At 45.2% G+C, this 26,385-nt stretch overlaps 1 long non-coding RNA gene across 2 annotated transcripts; it reads left to right on the top strand.

Moving 5' to 3' along the window:
- Positions 1–14,722: 14,722 nt before the first annotated feature.
- On the top strand, positions 14,723–25,724 carry LOC147357355 (uncharacterized). 2 transcript variants are annotated; one of them, XR_015141790.1, is made up of 4 exons: positions 14,723–14,955; positions 20,821–20,977; positions 24,358–24,524; positions 24,867–25,724. It is a non-coding gene; the product is annotated as an uncharacterized LOC147357355 (long non-coding RNA). The 2 variants fall into 2 exon arrangements; XR_015141789.1 differs by lacking the exon at positions 24,867–25,724 and having other exon boundaries at positions 14,725–14,955; positions 24,358–24,661.
- Positions 25,725–26,385: the final 661 nt, after the last annotated feature.

The following is a 26,385-nucleotide window of genomic DNA, read 5'->3' as shown; positions in this document are numbered from 1 at the left end:
TTCATGGGCCTATTCTGCCCTATTCTTGCCCCCTCTAGCATACTCTGAGCAGCTGTTTCCTTGTAACAGAGTGCTTCTCACTAAAATGTTGAAAAGTGTTGCATTTGTTACTGATTAGAGTTCACTTTTCATGGCAAATATGATCTATGTTCTAAGGAGATTTACTTCTTTTTACTCCCTTTGCATAAAGCTCTTGATTTCTGCTCACGGTAGGATAATGGCTCCCTTTTAATGTGTGATTGTTCTCTTTGCTTTGGGTCAGGGAGTATAACTGTTCTAGACCAGATGAGCTTTGAGCCTAAACCAGATTCCCTCTGTGGGGAACCTGGCCAGGCCTGGGCCCTGGTGGAGCTTTGTTGGGCAACCTTCCCACATGCAGCAGCCCCAGGCTGGTGCCATGTAACCATTCCTCTTCAGCTGACATTAATGATAAGGATAATTGTTGTTCAGAAACACTGGAAGGACTGCCATGCAGTGAGGAACGTCTACTCACCCTGGGCCACTCCAGAGGCAGTGGCCCAAGCATGGCCTAACAAAGAAACAGTCTTGGCTATGCTATGCCCTAAGGAGGAGTTTTTAGATAACCAGAACACCCCGAAAGAGAAGGGGCTCTCCATCAGGAGAGGTGCTCCCAGGGGCCACCTGTCAGGATGCCTGGATACATGACTCTGCCCTGGGTGGGGGTGGCTTGGAGGACTTGAAAGTGAGGCCCTGACCATCTCTAAGGTTCCTGGGTTTCTACCGTGCTTGTTTATGACTGAAATCCCATTTGTGGGGGAAGTTAACTGGCTCCTGAGACAATCACACCCACGACCTCAGGCTCATTTATGTCTTTCATGTCATCCTCAGAATTGGCCTTCCCTGATCCTTTCTTCCCAGAGCCTCACTTCCTGGTCAGAGAGGTAGCACGCAGGAAATTTAGTCTAAGGGAGCACAGAGAAGGACAAGGAATACACATTAATAATCCAGCCCCTACTGACAGTATACAAAGTGCTTTCAGACACATTGATTCACTGCATCCTTATTACAAACCCCGTGAAGTTGAGTGAGCAGGAATCACTATTCCCACATTACAGAGAAGGAAACTCAAATGGAGCAATGACTTGTCGAGTGTCACTTAGGTTGTACTTGGCAGGACCAAGCTTCCTTCTGCAAGTAAAAAGATGAGACAGAGCACAGCCCATGCTGGTCAAGGGTTGAAGTGTAGAGGTGATGCTCCCTGAGTGTCTGCTAGGAGCTGGGTGCTGTGAGAGAGGGTGAGTGCAGACACGAATAGGATTTTCTCCACTGGGAAATGCTGACGATCAAATAAATGCTCTTGCAATGAGAGGCACACATGTTCCCTTCGGCATCCTTGAATCTTAGAGCTAGAAAAGCATTTTGTCCAGCCCATCCACCTCGCCAATGTGAAGCACACTAAGCTTGATTTCACAATGTTTGATTTATGTGGTTCATAGCTGTATGTTCTCAAGAACTTGTTTCACTGTTTTTCTTTTCCCAAGATTGCTTAAAAACTAATGTGCCAAGCATTCTGCTAAGCACTTTACTCATTTTAGTAGAATTTGTCATTGATAATTATAAACAGAAGTTAATATTGAGAGGCTGAATAAACAAATGGGCAATCACTTGACCCTATATGAAGATAGAACTCTACAGCAACCAGCCCCAGAGGCCAAACCACAACCCCAGTAGCAAAAGAGCCCCAAATAGTTAGAACTTAGGACTGACAGCTTCCATAATTGTTGCCTCCACCTCCAACTCTGATCCAATCAGAGAAAGGCAAATGTTCCTCCCTAACCAATCACAGAAGAGGGTCTACTTCCTTAGCCCGCCTCCAGCTTCCCAGTGCCAACAGCCTCCAGTCAGGGCTCACCTGAAGTCTTCTCTTCTACCCGTGACAGACCTTCTAACTCCCCTGCCTGCATTTGATTTTTTACCAAGCCCAACTGATGGTGGCTGGCCCTTGTTATAGAAAACTCTGAACAATGGCCTCTGTATGTTCCAATCTGAGTGGTCTTTATTTCCACAGTATTTAGTATATACTAATATTATTTCCATTATATATTTTGTTAAAAAAACCTGAGGCACAGTCCATCCATATCCCTTCAGGCATTTGAGTGCAGGTCTGAAAGAGTCTAAGGCTCACACTCTGAACCCCTTTATCTCATAGACCTTCACTGACCCCTGGACTTCTGCTTAACCTGGGTCTCCTCTTCCTCTTGGCCACTCCAGGGTCTCATCTTTCTCCTTTAGTCCTCTGGCCGCCTTCTCTGCTCCCCACACTCTTTGTCCCTAAACAAGATAGACACTGTGGAGTCTCAGTGGACCCCAGCATGGTGCAGTAACAGGAATAATGAACTCTTAACTCTTCATCTGGGCTAGTCACTGTTTCACATGTTCTGAGTATAACACGGTTATGGCAACCCACTCCAGTGTTCTTGCCTGGAGAAGCCCAGGGACGGCAGAGCCTGGTGGGCTGCCATCTATGGGGTCGCACGGAGCCGGACACGACTGAAGCGACTTAGCAGAAGCAGCAGCTCTTAATCTGGGCTAGTCACTGTTTCATATGTTCTGAGTATAACACAGTTACTCTTCACAACAACTCTGTAGTATATGCACCAATGTCCCCATTTTACAGATAAGGAAATGGAGGTGTAGAAGAGTTAAGTAACTTACGTGACATCACCCTGCTAGTAAGTGGCTGAGCTGAGAGTCAGACCCAGGTGGTCTGAATCCCAGGCCTAATCCCACATCATACACTATGCTAGACATTAGAAGGAGCAAAGACAGGGAAGGTACAAAGATGCCAGAATGTCTCCAACTCTTACAGGCAGTACAGGTTGTCTTCTTCCTGCATAAATCCTTCTGCCCCCAGGACCAGTCCCATCTTACCATCTTCTTTTCACCTGGGGGAAGCCATTTCCTTGGGCTCCATCCCAACAACCTGCCTGGTGGCTCAGATGGTAAAGAATCTGTCTGCAATGCAGGAGACCCGGGTTCAATCCCTGGGTTGGGAAGATCCCCTGGAGAAGGGAATGGCTTCCCACTACAGTATTCTTACCTAGAAAATTCCATGGACAGAGGAGCCTGGTGGGCTACAGTTCATGGGGTCAAAAAGAGTTACTAACACTTTCACTTTCATATCCCAACAGAGAGGTGGTCTCTTAAGGTATTTCCTCACCCAGCCAGTACCCAAAAGGGAAGAAAGCTCTACAGAGCTCTCTTTAAAAAAAAAAGTTACTCTGGCCCCTCGATCAGGAAGGCAAGGAGAGAGGCATCTGAACTGAACGCTCTGAGCCATAAAGAAAGGGTGATGGAGCTGAGGGGGGAGCAGTAGGGGAAAAGATACTGCCCTAGTTGGTGGCAAGGTCATCTCTACATCGGTCAGCTCTGTATTTCATACAGGAGAGTGAGGGCAGAAGGACAAGCTCTCTGGAGAGTCCTAGAAACCTGGAGAAGTCTGGTTCAGTTGTATCCTGGGTGCTGACTTCTGCTCCCACCCCCAGCCCCAGAAGGAATAAATATGTTCAGTTTTGAAGGCCTGGTAGACGTGAAAGGTGGCATTAAAGAAGGGAAGGAGAGAATGTATGGGGCATTTAAAATTTTTCCCAATGATAAGAATCACTAGAATTGTTGTTTAGTAACCAGATTACTAGACATCTCTTCTGGAAATTCTAATTCAATAGCTCTGTATTGGGCCCCTGAAAATTGTTTTCAAAGATTTTCCAGGTGATCTTTATCTTCAGGAGAGTCTGGGACTCCTGGGAAAAGCCATTGACTTTTTAAAGCTGTTGCGAGTGGGGAGCTAGTTAGATCTGCAATTCAGTGGACTGGAATTACTTGGAAGAACCGAAAGGTCCACAGAAATCTGTGGAAAGGCTGTTGTAATAATCGAGGTGACATGTTGTGGTCACTTGTTCCTACGTAGTAATGATGGAGATGGAAGGAAAACTCGGTGATAGACATGGGGCTGGAGGAGGAGGACTGTGTTGGAGAGGACAGCTGAATCTGGCTTGTGCAGCCAGACAGCTGGCAGGGCCATTGGCCAACACAGTGACAGTGCAAAAAAGCAAAGATCATGTGTTCATGTTGAACTGAGTTTGAAACGCCACTGAAATGGCGTTTAAGATATCAAGGAAGCAATCGAATGAATTCATCTGGAAGTCAGAGGAGATACCTGCACTAGAGAAGTAAATATCCCGGTCATAGGTCTGTAGGTGGGAATTAAACCTGCAAATATGTTTGAGGTTGTCGGGGGAGATCACACAGAGTCAGTACTGAGAGGACTTATGCTGAAGCCTTGAGGAGCTCCATGGGAGGATAGGATGAGGAAGGTCAGCCTTCAGTGGAGACAGAGAAGGGAAAACCAAAAAGATCAGAGGAAAACCAGAAGAGAGTGGTGTCCCAGGAACAAAGCTGGATCTTTTAGAGGGACCCCTGTGGCCCCTGTATCATAGGGTGATGAGTCAGGCAGATGGGGCAGGTGTGCTTTTTTTTATTCTGAATAATTTTTTTTCCTGATGATCTTTAGCCACACCAAAAAAAAAAAAAAAAAGCCTGAAACCTGAGCACTTCTTTCTGTCTCACTGTTTAACTGATGTAACTGAGGTTTGCTGCCTGTAGGAATAAGAGACTCCTAGCAATCAAACTGTTTCAGTGAGCCTCTCAAAAGAATTTTTGATCTTATGTTTCTCTGTTTCTTTCGAATGCAATTTTGCTACACTGAACCCATTTAAATATAGTTATATCTTCAGAACATTAGGACCAGGGAGTCAGGTCAGGTTCTTTTTGTTTTAAACCTTGAATAACTTATTACTCCACATGAAACAGTAGCAATTCTGCTTTTATGAGTCTTCCCAGTTTTCAAGCCTCATTTGAAATCTTCATGCAGCGAAGATAAAACAGTTAAATTGAAAAGAGGGGACAAAGCTACATTTTATTGAAAGGAACAAGTGTGGTGTTTTGGTTTTTTTGGCTCCAGCTACTGCATTAAGAATAGTTTTGATGCCCACGAAAGAAAAAAGGTTCTTGGAAAATGGGGCAGTGGCAATTTCTCCCACTGGCGCTGCAGCAGACACTTTGGGTGAGCATATTTGTAGGCATTTAGTAAGAGGTGGTTTTCAGAAGCATTATTCATGCATTCCATAAATATTTATGGAGCATTTACTTTGATTCAAGCATGGGACAAGGCACTAGGATGGTTACAGCCATCCCCAACTTTCCCTTTTAACGTGTGACTCTGCACAGTTGCAAAGAGGAATAACAAGAACCAGAACAGTTGAAGTCTGGGCAGCTGACAGCATCGGCAATTGCAAAGACAGCGACTCTGTGAGTGTCCCGAGCCTAAAACTTCTACGGCAGCAGATCCACCATGACTCAAGGAAGTCATCCCTGCAGTGTCCCTGAATAGAGTCTGGATGATGAGGGTGATCCAGAAACAGACAATGGAGGGAGGGAGTGCAGATCCAGACATGCACAACCCGGCCACTTGCCCCACCAATAGTAGGAAATCCTGTTTTAAGGTACCTATTAGTGCCTGCTATGGCCCAGGTACTTTGCTAAACATCAGAAATACCAAAGTCATCAAGAAAGTCATAGACCCTACTTTCATAGAGCAGAGGCTCTCAACGTGGGGCGATTTCCCTCCCACCCAGGGGATATTTGGCAATGTCTGCAGACATTTTTGGAGAAGGCAATGGCACCCCACTCCAGTACTCTTGCCTGGAAAATCCCATGAACAGAGGAGCCTGGTGGGCTGCAGTCCATGGGGTCACTAAGAGTCGACATGACTGAGTGACTTCACTTTCACTTTTCACTTTCATTCGTTGGAGAAAGAAACGGCAACCCACTCCAGTGTTCTTGCCTGGAGAATCCCAGGGATGGGGGAGCCTGGTGGGCTGCCATCTATGGGATCACACAGAGTCGGACACGACTGAAGTGACTTAGCAGCAGCAGCAGACATTTTTTATTATCATGATTTGGGAGGGGGTTGCTATCAACATCCTACAATACATAGGGAGCACCCATAGCAAAGAATTATCAGGCTAAAAATATCAACAGTGCTGAGGTTGAGAAGACTTGTCGTTAAGTATAAAGTCTATGATCATCAAACAAGTAAAGTGTAATTAGTGTCAAGGTAGAGGAAGCTCAAGATATTGCAAGAATCTGTACTATGAGGACTTAACCTAGAGAGCAGGGCAGGTCTTTGAGAACTGGGGATGTTTAAACTAAATCCCCAAGAATGAGTAGGACATTGCAACACAAGGGAGTAGGGATGGGAGACCCAGGAAATGGGGAAGAGTATATACAAAGACCTGGAGGAGAAATAGATCTCTCAAGGAATTGAGAGATGTAGTACGGCTGGAGTAGTCTGAAAAAGGAAGTCAAAAAGATGAGTCACAGAAGTTTTTACAAGGCCCCCTATTGATACGTGTGTGTGTGTGTGCGCTAAGTCACTTCAGTCATGTCCAACTCTTTGCAACCATATGGACTGGAGCTTGCCAGGCTCCTCTGTCCATGGGGTTCTCCAGGCAAGAAGACTGGAGTGGGTTGCCATGCTCTCCTCCAGGGGATCCTCCCAACCTAGGGATTGAACCTGTGTCTCTTGCAGCTCCGGCCTTGCAGGTGGATTCTTTACCTTTATCACTGAGCCACTGGAGAAGCCCCCTATTGATACCCACTAGGTGTCTACCAGGCTCTGTGCCTTGTTACCATGCTGGCAAGTCCTACCTGAACCCACTAGCTTTTAGTCTTGAGAAGTGAAGGATTTGGGCTTTTATCCTAAGGGCAGCCATGTAACAGCTTTATTCAGGAGGTGATAGAGTATGACTGGCGTTGTGGAAAGCACGCAGAGGCTGGATTTGAGAGCAGAAAGAGAGGAGGCAGGAGGACCAATAGAGGTTGTTATGGTAACCCAGATGGCAGATAGTGATGGCCTGAACCAGGAGAGACCTGTGCATGTGGAAGAAAGAGAGATTCCAGAGATACGAAGCAGATACATATATGTGCATAAACAGTTTCAAATCACATTAAAATACAAGAATGTAACTCTACTCATCGACTGGATTTGCTGATGAGTACTGACCACAGTTACCTCCTTACCTGTTCTGTTTTCCTTCTCCAATTGTTTGCATGAGCTAGGAAAGTTATAATACTTGACACTCCTGACCATGGCTGATGTTCTCAAAAACCTGAAGTTCATGTTTCCCTTCCCTGCCTCCTCCCCGTCCAATCCCCACGATTATGTGGAAAAGAAGGGTGGGCCCTGTGCTGTGGTGCTTCTCAACGCTGCCTGCTTCTCTTGAGGGCCAGGCCCCTGTCTCTACTCTTTGGTGTCCTTCTTTCCCTGGTCCTATATACCTTACCCATTCCAAGGGGCCTGCCCTGTTTTCAGATGCCTGGCACACGGAGGTTTGGAGAATCTGTTCATTCTCTGATGGGCCCTTGTTTTCTGGCCCTTTTCCTTTTGTGACAATAGTTGCTGCCCTTATTGATCAGTCCTTCAAGATTTCCCTAATTCTGCTGTAGCAAATGACCACAAGCTTAGTGGCTTAAATCATCACACATTCATCCTCTTATCGTTCTGGAGGTTGGAAGTCTAAAATCAAGGCGTTGAAAGAGCTGCCTCCTTCTGGAGACTCTAGCAAAGAGTCTGTTTTTCTTGCCTTTTCCAGTTTCTAGATGTTTGCATACCTTGGCTTGTGGTCCCTGCTTCTGTTGTCATATTTCTGTATTTTCCTCCACTTCCACTGTCACATCAGCTTCTCTGACTCTTATCCTCCTGTGAAAGTGAAAGTGTTAGTCCTCAGTTGTGTCCAGCTCTTTGCAACCCCATGGACTGTAGCCCGCCAGGCTCCTCTGTCCATGGGATTCTCCAGGCAAGAATATTGGAGTGGGTTGCCACTCCCTTCTCCAGGGGACCTTCCTGACCCAAGGCTCAGACCCAGGGTCTACCTGCATTCATCTTCTCTAACGCATATCCTCCTAATTCCTCTTAAAATGATCCTGTAACTCTACTGGGTCACCAGGACAGTGATAATCTCTCCTATTTTAAGATTCTGAACTTCTATCTGTTTAGTGCTTTTTGTGAAGGTAATATATAAATAAATCCCAGGGATTAGGACGTGGACATACTTAGGGGGTCATCACTCAGCCTCCTACAGGTCTCTCATAGCTGCTGCATCCTTGCTCATTACTGTGAAGAGTACCCATCTTCCTTGCTGGAGGGTAAGCCCCATTGGTTCTTCTGAAAAAAGCCATTGCCTGTCCCCCTTCCATAATCACTCCAAGCATGTTCTTTTGGTTCCCACCAACAGGCTCAGCTATTTTCAAAAGGATGTTCTGAGTCAGGGTGACTAAATTAGGGACTTCCAGGCTCAGATCCACATTTGTCCTCAGTACTTACGCCTAGATGAGGTGCAGACTCACCTTTCCCTTCATTTATTCCAGCATTAAGGAAGAAGTTAAAACAAGGCAAACAAACAAAAACCCCTTCTGCTTACAACGAACTGTTATGCTTCTTTTAGGATGCTGTCATTGTCATGGTGACCAGAAGCTAGAGATTCTCTCACCTCTTTCCCATTTCCCACCCCTCTGTACCCACCCTTCAGCAAATCTCCGTTGCATTCATCTATGGATATTTCAGGGCCATTCTTCTACCTAAAAAAAAAAAAAAAGTCCTCTTTCTGCTTTCTGCAAGTGGGCATCTCTGTGACCAGTGAATCCAGCCCTGGGATATAGAGGGCATTAATTGGCACCTCTTGACCTGCTTCCTCCAGGCAAATGGAGGAGGGACAGCTGATGTACTTCCAATGAATAAATAATAAGCATTCTGCTGCCAGCACTCTGCGTGCTGTGAATGTCAATGCCTGCAACAGAGAAAGATATGGGGAGGGACTGAGGGAGGAAAGAGCTGGTCCAGGGCCCAGAAAGAGCAAGGGCCACTGAGTGTACTTGTCAGAACCCCCTCTTCCACATTCCTGTCCACAACGACACATCAATTCCTGTAGTTACACACCCCATCCCGCCCGACCACTGTGGTCCAAGGTCCATCAAGGCCCAGGAGGCTGGACTGGAGGAACTAAGGTATAAGCTTTAGGATAAAAAGATGTGATGCTGTTTCCAGCTGTGTGACTCAGGCAGGGCAAGCTGCCAAGCACAGCTTCCCCATCTGCACACTGTGCTCAGGACCTCTGCCCCGCCTGCTCTGAGATCCCTGTGGTGAGGGTCACTTCAGACCCCTGATGTGAAGGTGCTTTCTGGACGTGGTGGGGGGCTGCCACACGGTGATGATGGCAGCGGTGGTGACAGTGCCCTAACACTGGAATCAGACAATGTATCGACTTTTCAGATTGGTTTCTGTCACTTAGCACTTAAGGTTCCTCCATGGATTTTCATGGCTTGATAACACATTCCTTTTTATTGGCTGTGTTATATTCCATTATATGGATATGCCACACTATTCACCTATTGAAGGACATCTTGGTTGCTTCCAAGTTTAAAGCTGCTATAAATATTCATGTGCAGTTCTTGTGTGGACATAAGTTTTCAACTCACTTGGATAAATATTTGGGGATCATATGAGGCACTTATGTTTAGCTTTGTAAGAAACTGCCAAATTGTCTTCCAAAATGGCTGTACCATTTTGCATTTCCATCAGCAATGAAGGAAAGTTTCTGTTGTACCCACATTCTTACAAGCATCTGCTGTTGCCATTGCTTTGGATTTAAGCCATTCTCATAGGTCTGCAGTAGTATCTTGTTTTAATTTGCAATCCACTGACAACATATAATGTTGAGCAGTTATTCATGTTTATTTGCCATATGTATGTCTTCACTGGCAAGCTGTCCACTTAAAATTTTGGACCATTTTAAAATTAAGTTGTTTTCTCATTGTTAAGTTTTAAGAGTTCTTTGTGTATTTTGTTGACAGTCCTTTATCAGATATGTGTTTTGCTGAGATTTTCTCTCCGTCTGTGCTTGTCTTTCCATCCCCTCAATCAGGTCATTTTTCACTCCCTTGATAGTGTCATTTGCAGAGAAGTTTTTAAAAATTTAATGAAGTCCAGCTTACCAGGTTTTTCTTTCATGGATTGTGCATTTGGTGTTGCATCCAAAAAGCTATTGCCAGATGCAAGATCATTTAGATTTTCTCTTATATCATCTTCTAGAGGTTTTATAGTTCTGTGTTTTATAAGTCTAGTGTTTTATAAGTCTACGGTCTGTTTTGAGTTAATTTTTAGCATATTGAAAAGCAGAGACATTACTTTGCCAACAAAGGTTCGTCTAGTCAAGGCTATGGTTTTTCCTGTGGTCATGTATGGATGTGAGAGTTGGACTGTGAAGAAAGCTGAGCGCTGAAGAATTGATGCTTTTGAACTGTGGTGTTGGAGAAGACTCTCGAGAGTCCCTTGGACTGCAAGGAGATCCAACCAGTCTATTCTAAAGGAGATCAGCCCTGGGTGTTCATTGGAAGGACTGATGCTAAAGCTGAAACTCCAATAGTTTGGCCACCGCATGCGAAGGGTTGACTCATTGGAAAAGACTCTGATGCTGGGAGGGATTGGGGGCAGGAGGAAAAGGGGATGACAGAGGATGAGATGGCTGGATGGCATCACTAACTCGATGGACGTGAGTTTGAGTGAACTCCGGGAGTTGGTGATGGACAGGGAGGCCTGGTGTGCTGCGATTCATGGGGTCGCAAAGAGTCGGACACGACTGAGCGACTGAACTGAACTGAAAAGTCTATGTATCACTGTTTTGCATGTGGATATCTAGTTTGTCCACTATCGTTTGATCAAAAGACTATCCTTGCCCCATTGAGCTTGCTTTGCTCTTCATTCGACAGCAGTTGACTATATTTGTGTGGTCTTTATCTGGACTCTGTTCATTCCGTTGATCTATTTGTCTGTTCTTTCACCAATACTGCACTGTCTTGATTACTGTAGCTGAGCCTTAAAATCAAGTAGTATCAGTCCTCCTGTTTTGTTCTTCCTCAGTGCTCTGTTAGTTATTCTCAATGTTTAGCCTGTTAGTAATAACTTTAGAATTGTTCATCGAGGGCTTCCCTGGTGGCTCAGTAGTAAAGAATCCACTTGCTAATGCAGGAGTCCTGAGTATGATCCCTGGGTTGGGAAGATCCCCTAGAGAAGGGAGTGGCTACCCACTCCAGTATTCCTACCTGGAGACTCCCTTGGACAGAGGAGCCTGGCGGTCTGCAGTCCATGGGGTCCCAAAAGAGTTGGACAAGACTGAGCCACTAAACAACAAACCGCAAATAACTTGCTGAGATTCTGATTTCAATTCCACTGAACCTATAGATTAAGCTGGGAAGAACTGACATTGTAACATATTTGAGTCTTCCTATTCATAAATACGGAATATGTGTCCATTTATTTAGTTCTTTTACTTCTATCATCAGTGTTTCATAGTCTTCCTTGTATAGACCTTATAGAAATTTTGTTTATCACTAAGTATTTCTATTTTGAGGAACCTAATGTAAATGGCGTTGTGTTTTTTATTTTAAATTCCAATTGTTCACTAGCAGGTATATAGGAAAGCAGTTAACTTTATGTCCTGCATGCTTGCTATAGTCATTTTATTAGTTTTAGGAGTGTTTTGGTTGATTCCAGGACTTCCAGGATGATGTTGAAAGAAGTGGTGGGAGGGCGCAACCTTGTCCTGTTCTTGGTCGTGGAGAGAAAGCATGTAGTTTCTCACCATCAGGTATGATATTAGCTATAGATTTTTGGTGTGTGCGTGCTCAGTCATGCCTGACTTTGTGACTCCATGGACTGTAGCCTGTCAGCCTCCTCTATCCATGGAATTCTCCAGGCAAGACTAGTGGATCAGCTTGCCATTCCCTTCTCCAGAGCATCTTCCTAACCCAGGGATCAAACCTGCATCTCCTGCATTGGCAGGCAGATTCTTTGCCAACTGAGAAGCCCAAATTTTGGTAGATATTCTTTTTTATTAAATTTTAAAAATAGAATTGTTGATTTACAATATAGCAGATATTCCTTGTCAAGTTGAAGAGGCTTCCCTCTATACCTACTCTTCTGAAACTTTTTATCATGAATGAGTATCGGATTTTGCCAAATGCTTTTCCTGCTTATACTGATATGATTATATTAGTTGATTTTAAAATGTTCAACCAGTTTTTTAATACATTGTTTGATTTGATCGGCTAATATTTTGTTGAGGATTTTTGCAACTATATTCATTTTTTAAAAGCTCCCCAGATGAGCCCTATAGAGTTTGGTTGAGAGCTACTGACATAGAGAAATACTCAATCATGTATTCTAAGAGGTAAGTCCTGGGATATTCATTGTAGCAAATCTTGGAAAACATATAAATGTCCACTAATAAAGAACTAGCTAAATCAAGTGTGGTACACTTATATTGCAAAATATCGGCAGTTAAAACAAAATGGATAGATTAATACATACCGAGTTGTTAAGATGTCTGGAATATATTTTTACTTATCTATTTTTATAATTTTATTTATTTTTAAGTTATTTTTGGCTATGCACGGGCTTTCTCTAGTTGTTGGGATCAGGGACTACTCTCTGGTTGCATGGTGAGTGGGCTCCTCATTGCAGTGGCTTCTCTTGTTGCAGAGCATGGGCTCTAGAGTGAAGGCTCAGTAGCTGTGGCGCGGTGCCCATGGTTAGTTGCTCCATGGCACATGGAACCTTCCTGGACCAGGGATTGAACTAGTGTCCCCTGCATTGGCACGCAGATTCTTAACCACTGGACCATGAGGGAAGCCCTGGAATATGTTTTTAAATGAATATATATATATATATGTTGTAAAATAATTGCTGGTAAAATCTTATTTTTATTTACCTTCTCAAAATTGTATATTTCTCCATGTTTGCAGATATGTAAGGGCATTGAAAAAGGCCTGAAAGGATGCATTAATACATTGATTATTCTTGGAAGAGCAGAGAGATTGACCTGGGGTCAAGGAGGACTCTCATGATTTTTATTGCTCATGATCTTTATTGCTTAGAATGTTTACAATGGCAACATATTAGTACAGTATTTGTGCACTAACACTTGTTTTAAAATTAAAACAGCATTTACTAAGTCCCAGGCACTATGAAAAGTTTTGAAAAGTCCAAAATGAATAGATGGTCCCTGTTCTAAAGGGCTTGTAATCTGATGGGGGTGGGGGGGTGGAATAGACCTGTTAAAAAAAAGGACACTAAAATATTATTCATACTGTGGTGGAAATCTGTACACATCACAGTAGGAGCTCAAAGGAGGAAGATTAATGCCACCTTTGGAAGGATGGTTGGGATAAAGAAAGGCATCAAGGAGGTAGCAACACTTGAGCTTTGTCTTAAAAGATGAGTCATGTTAAATTAATTAACCCTTGAGGCTATAGACTAAAGTGGCTCTAATGTCATGGTCACCTACATAAGCAAGCCAAAATCTAAGCTTGCAGAGGCTTCAAGGTTACAAAATCAAAACCCAAGGACCGCTAATCAGAGATAACTGGGCTTTATGCTATAACTAATCAATGATGTTCTTGCTGGACTTCTCGGGTGGTCCCTTGGTTAGGAATCTGCCTGCCAGTGCAGAAGACGTGGGTTCCCTCCAGAAAGACTCCACACGCTGTGGAGCAACTAAGCCATTGGGCCCCGACTACTGAGTCTGTGGTCTGCAGCCCTTGAGCCACAACTATCAAACTGAGCCCACACGCCTAGAGCCCAGCCTCAGCAGCAAGAGAAGCCTATGCACTGCAACTAGGAAAAGCCTGCAGGCAGCACAGAAGACCCAGTGCAGCCAAAAATAAGTAAATAAAATAAAAGGAATTTTTTTTAAATGTCCTTGTTTTGCTTCCACCTTTTCTCTGTAAAAGTCTCTACCCTGCTGTTGTTGGAGCACTCCTAACCACTGCTGGTTTGGTGCTGCCGGACTCAAATCAATAAATGTTCAAATAAACCCTTCTGATGTTTTAATATGCCTCAGTTTATCTTTTAACAGTCAGGAGTTGACAGGCCCTTGGCATGTGGTCCAGGGAACAGTGGGGAACCCTGGGAGCCAGGCTGGAGGGGAGCTGCAGACTGAGGGGACCTTGACACAAAGACGAGGAGGCATGTTTGGGGTGTCTGGGGATTTTGTGGCTGTGCCAGATATTCAAAACAGGGAAGACAGAGGGTAAGACTGAAGAGGTACAATAAATCCCCTACATATGAATGAGTTCCTCATCAAGAACACCCATGTAAGTCCAGTTTGTTCATAAGGCCAACGAAGTTAGGGGCTTCCCAGAAGGCACGGTAAAGAATCCGCCTGCCAATGCAGAAGATGCAAGAGATGTCGTGGGAAAATGTCCTGGAGTAGGAAACGGCAACCCACTCCTCTGTTCTTGCCTGAACACACACACACACACACCCCGACAAAGTTAGCCTAGATACTCCACTAACTCAGCTATGTAGTACTGCATTGTAACAGGTTTATAATTCTTTTCACATGAATAATAGACTGAAAAAAAAAAAACATTTTTAATCTTATAGTACAGGACCTTGAAAAGTAGCACAGCACAACAGCTGGCATCCAGGGGCTGGCATAGAGTGAACAATCTAGAGTTACACCCTAGAGGAGGGAGGAGGGGTGGGAGGTGGTAGAGCCAAAGGATCTTCAGCAAAAGGAGATGGAGGAAAAGCTATAGTTTCACTCACGCCTGACGTTGATGCCACAGCTGGAGTCAATTCTATCTACCCTCTTAAATAAAGGATCCAGTGATGTCTGGGCGGTGGCTCCTTTATTTCTCATCATAGATGACACGGTTGCACTGGACTGCATTCTGGATGGCTGCTGCAACCTTCATGTACAGCTCTACATTCCGGTCCTGTGTCTCCAAAGCTAACAGTGCCTCCTCAAACAGAACTGACTTCCATGACTGAAACTGTGAGCACGTGTTCTCAAAGTCTGCAACTTGGATTCACAGGTAAGGGACTTACTGCGTAGGGACCTATGTTCAACATCCTGTGGTGAAGCGCAATGGAAAAGAATATGAAAGAGAATGGATATATACATACATCTAATCACTGTGCTGTACAGCAGAAACGGACACAACATTGTAAATCAACTATAACGCAATTAGGAAAATGACTGAAGAGGTAAGCACAGGGCTTGGGGCGCGGAGCATGCACCTTCACGGTCAGCGAGTTACCCTCCACGCCACGTGCAGAGCTGGGTTTGCACATCTGTGAAATGAACACGCAGAAGGTGCCTCGGGAGAAAGCAGTGGCTATAACTGTGACTTGTGTTCTAAATCCAGCCCCTCCACTTCAGAGCTGTGGGATCGTTCTCAAATGACACTCAACCCTCCGTCTCCTCATTTCTCAAACGGAAACTGGCAAATCTCCCGTCTACGGCCTTTGTGTATAACATATGACATAAGATAAAGGGAGCACGGTGGAATGATACAGGGGAAGATCATTGGCAAAGAGAGTCCCTCTCTCCCCTCTCCCACGCCCCCTCCCCGCAGGCCGGCACTCCTCACACAGACCCTCCAGCTTCCTCCCCACACTCAGGCTAGGATGGAGGGGCAGAGGAAAGCCCCTGCCCCCGCAGGAGGAAGTGGAAAGTCAGTGTGGGAAACAGCCCCCAGAGTAGCAAGGGTCTCCCGATCCGAGGATGAGAAACTGGTGGCAGAGCAGATCTGGGCCTGCTTCCTGACCCCCAGCCCCACACCCCATGGGAGCTCTGGTTTCTCTTCTCTATTTCTGGGAACTGCGCCTGCAAATATTTCTCTCTGGAATCATCTGCACTTTCCAAACCTCTGAATTTAAATGTTCTAAACTACCGTGAACTAAGAACCGCTGGCTCCTTTAAAGGTCACCTTAAAATCTTTACAAGCAAAGGAATTCGGTGTTCCTCGGAACGCTGTGTCCCTAATAATAACACTCCTGGGCACTTGTCTCTCTTTCGAAATGCTTTCCCTGACCTCATCTCTTCTGATGTTCTCAAAACACCACAAAGTAGCCAGGCAGGGCAGGTATTACCAGCCCCAGTTTGCAGATGAAGAAACACAAGCTCAGAGAGTTTGCATTTCATAGAGCTCCTCAGTAACAGAAATAAAATCATCCCAGGGTTCTTTCTTCTATATAGGAAGCCATGTGGGTCAGCACAGCCATGTGGTTTTGGGGGACAAGCACCCTCTGGGCAGCTACCTCGCAAAAAAAATCCCAAACTTGGGATGCAGACAGCACAGGGAGGTGCATATCAGACTCTACCATCTGTGTGAGCCCAGATGAGATGCTGTCTAGGGCTCAGTTTTTCTCTTTACCAAACAGGAACAAGGCTCTGTGCCGAGATGATGGCATTTTGTAAAAGTCAAACAAGATGATGCCAAGGAGAGTTGCTTTCAGAAATGGCACACCAGCTGTATAGAGGGTTGGGGATGGTTTGAATTGTTAGGCATGCCATTGCTATTAGGAACAGCTGCTTTGCTGGCTGGATTTCCCAGGTGGTGCAAGTGGTAAAGAACCCACCTGCCAATGCAGGAGATGTAAGAGACTCACGTTTGCTCCCTGGGTCAGGAAAATCCCACGGACAGAGGAGTCTCACGGGCTGCAGTCCATAGCGTCGCAAAGAGTGTTGGACACGACTGAAGCGACTACGCATATAAGCTCACTTTGCTGACTAGTTGGAGGACTGAGCAGAGAGCCTGTTTCATGGCCTGGCATGTATTAGGTATTCAATAAGTAGAACTATTTTTATTATGTGCTGTGAATCAGTAATTCCCCATTTGGTCCCCAGTTTTATATCCCCCAGGATGATCAGGTATCCCTAACATCAAATGGAGGTAGCAGAGATCTGGAGGGAAAAAAAATGCCAATTTAACAGGTCAGTGGAATGATGATCCACACCCCCTGGCCTTATAGAGACCAGCTGACCTGAGACCAGGTCCATGGGGCTCAAAGGGACTTCTCCTAGTCTCAAAATTCATACCATGAAATAACAATACCATTCAGCTCCTGGGGGTTTGTGGAAAATCTCTGTCTTCACTGCTTCCTCTTCCTCCCTGCCTGCAGGTCTTAGTGTAACTCAGTGAACAGGGACAGCAGAAATGTCTGGATCACAAATCCATACTTCTGGCATGCATGGCTTTTACTATTTTCAGAGGCTTTGCAATTCTGGGCTTAAATGAGGCTTTGGGAACTCTCTGGAATTTTCCCTATTCATGCCCCAATTAGCAGGGATAATTGAGGGTTGTTTCTGTGTGCTCCTCATAGCCAAGCTGGGGCCATCTGTAAACAAGAACCGGGGAAGTGATTTGGGGGTGGTCACGGGCCTGTTATATGACATTGGTGTTCCAGGGTTGGAGAACATTCATGCAACACATTTTTATTGGGCCCTACTTTGAACTCAGAACTAAGCTGGGTTCTGGGAATACGTCAATAAAAATAGGGTGCCTGACCTTAAGAAATTAGAGAATGCTAATAATTGGCTAGGAAAGTGCAATTCAATGGGATAGGAGCTCTAGAAACAAGAGAAAGAGGTTTTTAAAACAATTTTTGGATGTTTGTCAGGAAAGGCTCAAGTGAAGAGTGAGAAAGAAGAAGCTAAAGATAGGTTCCAGCAGCACCACAATTACATGTTTGACCCTGGGATCTCTCCATCTCTGTGAACTCCCATTTCTTTACATAAAAGTGCAAAGGAATGGTTGCATTTTGCTATCTCTGAAATAACATAACACAAAAATTCTATGAAATTTTTAATTTAAACTTTTCAGAATATTAGTTACATGCCCAAATAAGGCCATAGTTATTGGTAAAGAATCTGCCTTCTGTGCAGGAGACCTGGGTTCGATTCCTGAGTTGGGATGATCCCCTGGAGAAGGAAATGGCAAGCTACTCCAATATTCTTGCATGGAAAATCCCATGGAGAGAGGAGCCTGGTAGGATACAGTCCAAAGGGTAGCAAGAGTCAGACACAACTTAGCAACTAAACCACCAGCAACCACCATCGAAATCTAAAAAAAAAAAAAAAAAAAAATCCCCCAAAATGTGTTTTCAAAAACCAAAAAGATTGGGGGCAGGGATAAATTAGGAGTTTGGGATTAACATATACACACTGTGTGTGTGTTAGTTGCTTAGTCGTGTCCGACTCTTTGACCCCATAGACTAGCTCACCAGGCCCCTCTGTCCATGGGATTCTTCAGGCAAGAACACTGGAGTGGGTTGCCATTTCCTTCTCCAAAAGGAACTACAGAAAGAAAGAAAGTGAAGTCGCTCAGTCGTGTCCGACTCTTTGCGATCCCATGGACTATAGCCTACCAGGCTCCTCCATCCATGGAATTTTCCAGGCAAGAGTACTGGAGTGGGGTGCCATCGCCTTCTCCAATATACACACTACTATGTATAAAACAGATGGACAACAAGGACAGTAGGCATGGAGAACTAGACTCAATATCTTATGATAACTTATGAGGGAAAACAATTTGAAAAAGACTATATATGTATATTCTTTTTTCCCATATATATACAAGAATATATATTCTTTTTCCGATGTGGTAGAATACTGTTGCTATTATTGCAGTCGCTCAGTCATGTCTGACTCTTCGTGACCCCATGGGCCGCAGCACACCAGGCTTCCCTGTCCTTCACCAACTCCTGGAGCTTTCTCAAACTCATGTCCATTGAATCAGTGAACCATCTAGTCCTCTGTCATCCCCTTCTGCTCCCGCCTTCAATCTTTCCCAGCATCAGAGTCTTTTCAAATAAGTCAGTTCTTCGCATCAGGTGGCCAAAGTATTGGAGTTTCAGCTTCAGCATCAGTCCTTCCAATGAATATTCAGGACCGATGTCCTTTAGGATGGACTGGTTGGATCTCCTTGCATTCCAAGGGACTCTCAAGAGTCTTCTCCAACACCACAGTTCAAAAGCATCAGTTCTTTGGCACTCAGCTTTCTTTACAGTCCAACTCTCACATCCACCCATGACTACTGGAAAAACCATAGCTTTGACTAGATAGACCTTTGTTGGCAAAGTAATGTCTCTGCCTTTTAATATGCTGACTAGGTTGGCCATAACTTTTCTTCCAAGGAGCAAGCATCTTTTAATTTCATGGCTGCAATCACCATCTGCAGTGATTTTGGAGCCCAGAAAAATAAAGTCAGCCACTGTTTCCACTGTTTCCCCATCTATTTGCCATGAAGTGATGGGACCAGATGCCATGATCTTAGTTTTCTGAATGTTGAGCTTTCAGCCAAGTTTTTCACTCTCCTCTTTCACTTTCATCAAGTCTTTAGTTCCTCTTCACTTTCTGCCATAAGGGTGGTGTCATCTGCATATCTGAGGTTATTGATATTTCTCCCAGCAATCTTGATTCCAGCTTGTGCTTCCTCCAGCCCAGCATTTCTCATGATGTACTCTGCATATAAGTTAAATAAGCAGGGTGACAATATACAGCCTTGACATACTCCTTTCCCAATTTGGAACCAGTCCATGTCCATGTCCAGTTCTAACTGTTGCTTCTTGACCTGCATATAGATTTCTCAGGAGGCAGGTAAGGTGGTCTGGTATTCCCATGTCTTTAAGATCTTTACCACCTTTAAGATCTCTTTACCATCTGAGCCATAAATATAGAATCATCAAAGTGATTCAGTTATGTGTTATATATATATACACACATCTGCAACCAGCACAATATTATAAATCAACTAAAAAAAAGGTTATTTTGTTGAAGCAAATCAGGGAAGCAAAACAAACAATCCCCCCCCCTTAATAATACAAACAAGAAAAAATCCAGTGGTATATTTAAGGGACAGGAGAAAATAGAACATGTAAGCAAGTAAGAAGGATAAAACCAAAGGGCAGAGTGATCAGTAGGAAGCTACAAACCGAAAAGTGTTTGCTAGATTTGACCATCAGATCAATGGAAATACTTCAGAGAAATTTCACTGGGTGGTGAGAGAGAAACCCAGACCTCAGGGATTGTAAATGGAGTGTGATGTAAACATCAACCACTCTTTCAAGAAATCTAGCTGGAAATATGACAAAATCTTGAATCTGGGTGACTAGGATCCACAGGTGAACTCTGTACTATTCTCTACCTGTCTGAAAAGATTCATACTACAACTTGTACCAGCTGAAGAAAAAAAGAGCAAGAGAGCAGTTGGTAGGTTGAATATATGACTGGCAGAGGATTTGTTTGTTTTAATGAGAGGGCTTGAACATATTTAAATCCTGGTAAAAAGATAGGGATGGAAATTGAAAGGGTGAGAAGGATGATTAAAGGAGAAGAAAGGAGGAGTGGAATAAAACACAAAGTGAAGGAATTGTCTTAATGAGCAGAAGTACATTTTTGAGAAGGATGAGGACCATAAAAATTGTGGTGATCCCTCTTGATTTACTTTACTTTGTCAGGTAAAGGCAAAATCTTGCAGTAGGAATCATGGCCGGAGGAAAGTTCTAGAGCGGCTATAGAAAGAAACAAGAAAGGCAGAGGAAGTGGAGGTTGCAAAGACGGTCCTCCAAAGCTCAAAAAGCCCTGCACCGAGCCCTAAGTTCTGCCTAGCCCAGAATAAGGGATGACCTTGTTCATTTGCCCCAATGTCTCAGGTGTAATGGCTGTGGATTGGGACTGGGCTGCTGACTAGGGACCTGCAAAAGGCTTGAGTGCTGAGTGCTCAGTCATTCAGTCATGTCTGACTCTTTGTGGCCCCATGGACTGTAGCCTGCCAGAATCTTCTATCCATGGGATTTTCCAGGCAAGAATACTGGAGCAGGTTGCCAATTTCTTCTCCAGGCGATCTTCCTGAGCCAGGGGTCAAACCCATCTCTCTTGTCTTTTGCACTGGCAGGCGAATTCTTTACCACCAGAGCCACTGACCTTGTATTCACCAGCAATGACTTCAGTCTGCAGATGAGTATGATGGCTTTTTGCCATGCTCTGAAGTTTGAGAAGAAGACAGGAGTAATCAGGTGGGCTGAAATCAGCTAGCGTTGCAGTTGTGCCAGGTGAGTGCAAAAATAATGTCAATGAGATAAAAGGGTTGGGAGTGTAACAAGAAATTTAGTGATGGTCCATGGGATCAGTGCAGAGGGGAGGATGTGAAGACAGGCTGACAGATGAGCAGTGAGGAGAATAAAGGAATAGTGGACAGGGAGATCTGATAAGGTCCAAGAACAGATCCCTGGGTTGTGAAGATCCTGGGGAGAAGGAAATGGCAACCCAACCCAGTATTCTTACCTGGATACTCCCGTGGACAGAGGAGTAGCAGGCTACAGTCCATGGTGTTGCAAAGAGACAGGACTGAGCAACTCACAGTTTCACTTTCAAGAACAGGTAAGATGTATACAAGAAAGGGAAAGTTCAGGGAGGATGGAGGTTGGGATGAGAACTCACTGTGTGGTTTTAACAGCTAGGGGCTGTCATGTTTCTTTTGTAGAAGAGTTCCAGGTAGTGACCAGGTCTAGGTGCGGCCACAGGAAAGGACTAAGGTAGGGTACAGCTCAATGGTGATGAGGCAGAGAAGGAAGCTGGAGGTTGGGTGGCCTGCCCACTGTGTCATGGGGCGTCTCTGGTGATGGCAGGATGAGAGCAATGAAGACCCAGGATCAGTGGTGAAGTCCTCTAGGAGTGTGTGTGTATGTGTATGTATGTGTTTCTGAAGACCATACTATGTCACTTGATGTCAACTGGTATTTCAGAAAACTGAAAAATAGGAAAAGCTCATCTTTGGAGCACTCTGCCATTTTTTATGCAGGCTTGGTTTTGACTACAGTCCTGTATCTATGACCTTTATGCAGGGGTTAGAACTCAGAAGTATGTTTTGGGGGGTCAACCTTTAACCCCCTATAGGAGGCTAAGTCAGGAAATCAAGCATGTGTGGATGGGGGAGGGGTGAAAGAGCTTGATGTGAACCCCCAGAGGGGAGCCCACAAGTCAACAAGACAGGGAAGAGCCTCTAAAGAAACACTTCTCCAGGCTCAAGAACTGCCCTCTGCCGAAGCTGGACACACTGCTGCGGGAATCACTGACGCCCTTTGTGCTGGGTCTGTTACCACCCAGGACGCAGTAGGAGGACCCCAGAGGTCCCTTCCCATTCTGAGATTCTGTAAGAGATCCTTCCACATGCTGGCACTTCTAAGGCTGATGACTATTTTGAATAGATCATGAAATCGGGTGAGTAAGGAACTGAGTGAAAGCTGGCAAATAATTGTCTAGAAACATAGTTCAGTTCAGTCGCTCAGCCATGTCTGACTCTTTGCGACCCCATGGACTGCAGCATGCCAGACCTCCCTGTCCTTCACCAACTCCCAGAGTTTACTCAGACTCATGCCCATTGAGTCGGTGATGCCATCCAACCATCTCATCCTGTCCCCTTCTCCTCCCACCTTCAATCTTTCCCAGCATCAGGGTCTTTTCAAATAAGTCAGCTCTTCGCATCAGGTGGCCAAAGTATAGGAGTTTCAGCTTCAGCATCAGTCCTTCCAGTGAATATTCAGGACTGATCTCCTTTAGGATGGACTGGTTGGATCTCCTTGCTGTCCAAGGGACTCTCAAGAGTCTTCCCCAACACCACAGTTCAAAAGCATCAATTCTTCGGGGCTTATGTCTACAAACATAAGAGGCTCAGTGTTTGCAGTGGCTAGCTTAGGGGAGGCGCCCGAATGCGGAAACTCGCTTCTAGGAAGGGCGTGAGGGACAATCGGGTCCTGGCGGCAGCCTGTACACTCAGGTGGGTTTCCTTCACTTGCCTGGCCCCAGGCAGGCTACAGGTCTCCCAGCTGTATGAGAGACGGCCGGTAAAGTGCACAGTTCTCTCCCGCTGCTCCCTGGCACCAGCAGTGGCACCTGGGGACCTGTTAGAAATACAGATCCTTAGAAATCTCAGATCCTCTCTGGACCTCCTGAGTCCGACACTTCTGATATGGGGCCCAGAATCCCATGTGTCAACCGGACTTACAGCTTAAACTGAGGCCCACTACAGAGCGGCACATGGTTAAGAGCTTAGTCTTAGGTATCTTAGGTATACCTTCATGTGAATTTCAGGTCTTTTCCTGTGGGACTTTGGACAAGTTACTTAACCTCTCTGAGCTCCGGTTTTCTCATAGGTGAAATGACAATAGCTACTTTATAAGGGTTCAGGGAACTGAAGAAGGTAGTGTTTGTAAAGAACTTTGTATAGCAAATACCAAAAATAACAATAGCTATTGTTCTTGGGCCAGTAGTGGCCAGCGGTCTTTTCCACACCCTGTACTTTTGGAATAATCGCTCTTCTATCTGTGGCTTCACCTACCAGATGCCTGACTTTCAGCCCAGGGCTGTCAGCTGAGACTTCTTGGCCGACACAGAACCTTTCCATTCAATTCTGCCCCAAATCCAGCTCTACCGATAGTGTCCATAGTATGAAGAGCTATAGACTTGACTTGGCCCAATAAATTAGCTCCCATGAGGAGACTGATGCATATTCCCTGTGGAGCTGCAAGTCAGTGACTCCAGACCGGGGGACCAGCATGAGCAGAACAGGGCTTCCGTGATGGCCCAGCAGTAAAAAAAAAAAAAAAATCTGCCTGAGATCCAGGACACTCAGGAGTTTCGGGTTAAATCTCTGGGTTGGGAAGATCCCCTGGAGGAGGGCATGACAACCCAGTCCAGTATTCTTGCCTGGGGAATCCCATGGACAGGGGAGCCTGGCGGGCTATAGTCCATGGGTTCGCAGAGAGTCAGACATGACTGAACTGACTGAGCACAAACCCATGAACAGAACAGTGAGGCCAGACCAATCCTTGGGCGATACGACCAGTGACTGCCCGGGGAGTGGCCCTCACTTCCTGCTATGGACTTACTACTGTCTGTTTTTCACAACATGTTTTCTTTGAGGGATTCCCAAAGTGCTTGAAAAGTCCGTTTTGTTCATGACTCATGTGCACAAGGAGCCCCTGCACAGGTTTTTTTCTCTCATTTGATCATATTCTGACTGCTGTGTGAAATAGGCAGAACAGCGCGTGTTGCTTTTTCATAGATGGGGAGGCTGTGTCCTTGGGGGTGAAGTGACTTGTCCAGTCTAGGGTTGCACAGCGGGAGGTGTAATAGCAGAACCATAGCTCACTCTCCTGGGTCCTGGTCTAGTTCTTTTGTGTGTGTGTGTGTGTGTGTGTGTGTAATAAAGTTTTATTAAAGTATAAAGGAGATAGAGAAAGCTTCTGACATAGGCATCAGAAGGGGGCAGAAAGAGTACCTCTAGTTCTTTTTCAAACAGAACACAGGACTTCCTCAAGTGGACCCAGAAGTTCTCCAAACCAGGTGACCTGAGCTCTAGAAAGAGCATATTTGTGTCTGAATTTCCCTTTTCTCTACTGAAAATTGTCTTTCTTGCTGCTATTTGATCTAGTTCCCTCTGACCCAGGTCTCAGCGGGGAAGAGAAAGCCCCTTGGGACAAGAAAACAAGAAATTCCTTGCCTGCACCTCAAGTCTGGGTCACCATCTGCTCCCCTGACCCCAGGATCTTTGACTCCCTGGAGAGCTCAGCATGGATCAGTCCAGCTCCAGGAGATGGGGTAAAAATCTGCTACTTGTTTTGCAAGGAGCATCTGACACAAGGGACTGTCTCTGACAGTTTTTGCATGAACTCAATGTCTACTATGGATAAGAATTCTTATTTAATAAACTGAACTTGTTATTGTTCAGTTGCTAAGTCATATCCAACTCTTTGTGAGCCCATGGACTGCAGCACACCAGGCTTCTCTGTCCTTCCCTGTCTCCTGGAGTTTGCTCAAACTCATGTCCATTGAGTCGGTGATGCCATCCAACCATCTCATCCTCCGTTGCCCCCTTCTCCTCCCTCCCTCAAACTTTCCCAGCATCAGGGTCTTTTCCAATGAGTTGTCTCTTCTCAACAGGTGGTCAAAGTATTGGAGCTTCAGCTTCAGCATCAGTCCTTCCAGTGAATAATCAGGGTTGATCTTGCAGTCCAAGGGACTCTCAAGAGTCTTCTCCAGCATCACAGTTCGAAAGCAACAATTCTTCAGCACTCAGCCTTCTTTATGGTCTATCTCTCACATCCATACATGACTCTGAAAAAAATCATACCTTTGACTATGGTTATGGGTTTGCATAAACCTTTTCTCTTTAAAGTAAATAAGGTCATAACCTTTCTGGCCCACCCTCCTCTCTGCCTTGATGTGGGGATCTGGCCAGGTGGCGGGGTTGAAGTGCAGGATATGGCCTTTTGGTGACAGAGAGGGACATTTGTCTTTCCCTTGGAACAGCTGTTGGCTTCCAGCAACATGCCAAACCCACATTCAAGGTTATCAACCTCCCTACAAACCACTGGCCAGCTCCACTGTGGGGAGCAAAGGCAGGAGTTGAAAGTTGCCAATTTCATGTGCAATCTCTTTGACCTCCTACTTCTTCCAAACACACATGCTATTTGCTCCTTGGCTCGAAAAGCCCCGAGAGAGCATGGCTCTGGGTGCTTCCACCATGGGGGTATGGAGTGTGTTGCTGGTGAGGGGTGGACTGTGGGGACACTTGAGGTTGGGTGTAGGCCTGAATGCCACAGTGTGCCTAGGACGTGACAATCCTGGTTAGCAGGCGGTCCTGTGGCAGAGATGAGGGAGTCTGTGCCCAGGCATCACCCCAGCTACAGCCTTGTTGCCGTAGCAACCAGCCCGTACATCTGCTAAGGGAGCCTGGTTTCACACAAGCCCTGGGGGAAGATAGCATCAGAGCTGGGACCTGGCTCCAGCCTTCTCTGTTTTCTTCCGTCTTTGTCCTTTTCTCATTCAGCTTGAGCTCTGCCTGCAATGCATGAGACATGAGTTTGATCCCTGGGTCAGGAAGGTCCCCTGTAGAAGGGAATGGCACCCCACTCCAATATTCTTGCCCAGAGAATTCCATGGATAGAGGAACCTGGTGGACTACAATCCACCAGGTGGGTTGCAAAGAGTCAGACAGGACTGAGCAACTAACACTTTTGCTTTTTGAGGACTGCAGAACAAGTTACTGTAGTCTGGTGGCTTAAACAAAAATGTATTTCCTCACGGTTTTAGAGGCTGGGAAAAGGAAGATCAAGGTGCTGGCTGACTTAGTTCCTGGTGAGGAGCCCGCTCCTGGCTTGTAGAGGCTTCTCGCTGTGTCCTCACATGGCTTTTCCTTGGTGTTTGCCATTGGGAAGACAGAAATTCAATTCAATTTGTTGGGATACAAAGAGTCAGTCCATAATAGTCCTTGACTGCCCTGCTCCTTCCTGGGTGAGGAGACTTGTCTTCTTTCACCCAAACTTTACAATTACTTGGACTGTACTGAGAACATTTTAGTTAATATTAAAAATGCCAGCTTTAAAAACAAAACCCCATTGTGGACATTAATTCATTTTTGAATGCAGAGCAAAGCCCCCATAATATATATCCAGATAAA

The sequence above is a fragment of the Bos grunniens genome, chromosome 15, assembly GCF_055505025.1.
Source record: "Bos grunniens cultivar Pamir isolate PY7600 chromosome 15, Bosgru_T2T1.0, whole genome shotgun sequence".
In the NCBI taxonomy this organism is placed as follows: Eukaryota; Metazoa; Chordata; class Mammalia; order Artiodactyla; family Bovidae; genus Bos; species Bos grunniens.
This window is presented reverse-complemented; position numbering and strand designations above follow the sequence as displayed.